Raw genomic sequence first — 3,450 nt, 5'->3', positions numbered from 1 at the left:
GGGGTTTGGGGAGGTGCGGGGGGGCGGATTGTGTACCAATGAGGGAGTTTTTCTTTTGCTTTTCAAGGAGAGGAGCAAACGGGGTGGGGAGGGGTTTCTGCGGGGAGAAGGGTGCAACAATGAATGAATGGAATCCCAAAATCTCTGTAGATGTTCATTGAAATGAAAAATAAACAACCTGAAAAAAAAAAAGATGTTGTGGCATGAGGGAGACCATTGCTGAGGTCAGACTGACCTTGGCTGAAAGCCGGACTTGTACATTATTGACTATGCAATGACATTTGTCTGCATAACAAATTATGGATCACATTGCTAAAGATGGTGATTCCAGAGCACATAACTGTGCTCATGTGAAACCAATACATAGACCAAGTAGCAGTGGCCCTAAGAGAACAAGGAAACATTGCATGATTTAAAATCAGGAAAGATGGGCATCAAGGTTATATCCTTTCTCTACACCTGTTCAACCTGCATGCTGAGCAAATCATTAGAGAAGCTGGACTCTTCAAGAATGTGGCATTAGGATTAGAGGAAGACTCATAAACAGCCTCAGGTGTACAAATGACACAAGCTTGCTTCTGGAAAGTTAGGAATACTTGAAACCCTGGTGCAGAAGGGGAAAAAACCCTATAACTTTCAATATGGATTGCATTTCAATATAGATTACATTTTAACATCAAGAAAACAAAATTCCTCACTACTGGGACAATGGACAGTATCATGATGAAAGAAGGAAAGATTGAATTTGTCAACAATTTTATTTCACTTGAAACAACATGATAGCAGCAGTCAAAATCAAAGACATGTTTCATGGAGAAAACCTGCTGTCAAGTACCTCTCCAAAGTGCTAAGAGCAAGGATAACACTTTAAATACTAAGGTGTGCCTGATCCAAGCCATGGTATTTTCATGTCCTTTTCGCTTAAATCACTTTTTAAAAACCAACCTTATTAAAATATAATGTGTCTGCTATAAAATATATATTGTAGTTTGCATACTATAATAGAAAGAAAAACAAGGCAAATATATAATGTGTTAGGTGATAATGCATGCCATTGAGAAAATCAAAGATAGTCCAGCTTCTCGAATGATTTGCTCAGCATACAGATCGAATAGGTATGGGATAGCTGCCTTTCCACTGTCTGAATTCTAAATTTCTTCTGCCTTAGAAGGGATCTTGCACTGATAAAAGTGCTCTACATCTTCACTGACCTACAGATATCAATCAATAGGTCACTATCCATATGTGGTTATCTAACTTGGATTGAAACTAATCTGACTGAAGAACTGAATTATAAATTTTATTTTTATGGATTGGAGTTTGAATAGTAGCATTATTAACTCCCAGTCCTGTGTACAATACCACATCTTTCGATTCTCAGCCTCACAGTAGCTGATAGATACTTGTTAAGCTCTGAGTGGTTCTGCCCAGCATGTTCAGCCATCCAGCCGTCCATCCCAGATTCTTTGAGAATGTCACCAGCATCCACAGCACAGAGCTACCTGATTGCTCCAATTACCAACTCCTTTAAATGCTCAGCTCTGTCTCCTCAGCCCAACAGGACTACTTAGCTAGGCTCAAACCCAGATCTGTATGCCCCAGTGTAGAAGTGTCCCCAGGAAGAGAGCTAGGCCCTTCTGGGGCTCAATTACGTGTGTCTCTTATCTCAAGCATGCTAATTTTATGCTGTCTCTTTTCCATTGCTTAAAAACAGTTGTATCCTCAAGCTATTAAAGATTTCAATTATTTGTATCATAATTAGTTTAGTCTGGAACTTGACACTGTGTCATGGCCTATAGAGATAGAAGGTTTCTTCTGAGTCACATTCTACAGAAGATAAGGAGTATCTGGGGAGGATATGCCTCAGGGGGATCTGCAGGAACATCTAGGTGCCAACAACCTCCTTGTCAGAGGGACAGCAAGGAAACAATTAGCTTAGAGTGTGATGAGAAGAGGAGAGAGAGAGAAGGGCTTGAAGCCAGACAGGGTATGAGAGGAAAGAAGATATTGTTTGGCTTTATAGACCATTACAAGAATGGTGACTTTTCCCATCAGAACAAAGTCATTGGACAATTTGGGGCAGAGAACTGCACGGACTTTAATAGAATCACACTGTTGTGCGTGTAGACCTCATAGTCTGAAATGAGGTACATGTAGAACAAAATTAAAAATACACAAAAGGATGCATGTTGTTGTTATGTGGTTTCAAGTTGCAACCAATCCTTAGCTCACCTTCCAGAAGCTGTAAATGGCACTGGAGGAGATTGCTTATCTTTCTCCTGTGAAGCCACTGGTAGACTCAAACACTTGCGTTGTAAGGCTAAGCCACCAGAGTATGGAGAGACTGACATATAACCCCTCTTGTTGGAAGTCCAGCTATTCAGTTTCTTTCCCCAGAGGCATCCTCTCTTATATATGTACACATTTATATTTCATTTTTTTTAATAAATGCCATTATAAACATATTTTTCTACCTCAGTTTAATTCTGGACATTAGAGGGGGTACCCTATTCACATCTATAAAACTTCCCATTTCTTTTTAGTAGCTATATAATGACTTCTGGATGGATATTACTATCTATTCTTAATATTCTGCTGACATTCTCAAAACACACATAGATCAAACTGGTCTAAAGTAAAAATCTATAAAAAACCAAAACAAGACAAAACAAAACCCACACCAAAAACTCCCCAAAGCACACACAGGGCATTCCCAAAGTAAACTCTTCTATAGAGCAATGCCTTCCAGTGCAGCCTGGATAAAGTGAGCTGGTCACTTCTCCTTACACTGTTAGGCACATGAAGAATTGCTTTGCCATCTGAGGTAACTATTACTCTTTTAACAAAAACAAAACAAAAGCCAACATAATGTGAGTGTATCCAAAGCCAGAATAGTTTTGATCTGGTGTAAGGCATATGTTGCTCTGTCAATCCTTCTCTCCAACATAACCATTCTCTTTCCTTGTCTCTGTAACCTGAGCATTTAAACAGGCTCATACTTTTGCTGCCTTGAGAAATAACTATACTCTTTCCTCTATAACATGATACTAACCCCTAACTTCTTCTAAACCCCAGTCACTCCCTTCCCCACAGTGACATGAAGTCATTGTGTCGATCCACTAGGACACTAAATTTGTTTCAATTTTTTTTCCTTCGATGGGCTGTGCCAGAAATGATCAATTGGATGTGCGTTGGGTCTGATGAAAGCTAATACCACATGCATTAATCACATCCTTTGAGTAGTGTATCCATTACTTTCCCATGGCTTGAGTTCCATTGTTCACTTCCTTAATACTACAACGCAAGGACTGCAAGACTCATCTGTGTTCTCTGCTTGTATTTTTTTTTTCAATTAAACCAGTATAAAATAAAAATTTTAATTAAAAAATATCTAAGGTGATGTTAAGTCCAAATGTAGATATGGTTAATATTTTAACACAGATTCTCTGA

Source organism: Elephantulus edwardii, unplaced genomic scaffold (assembly GCF_000299155.1).
Source record: "Elephantulus edwardii isolate Elephantulus edwardi_28Jun2011 unplaced genomic scaffold, EleEdw1.0 scaffold00101, whole genome shotgun sequence".
NCBI classification, from domain to species: Eukaryota; Metazoa; Chordata; class Mammalia; order Macroscelidea; family Macroscelididae; genus Elephantulus; species Elephantulus edwardii.
This window is presented reverse-complemented; position numbering follows the sequence as displayed.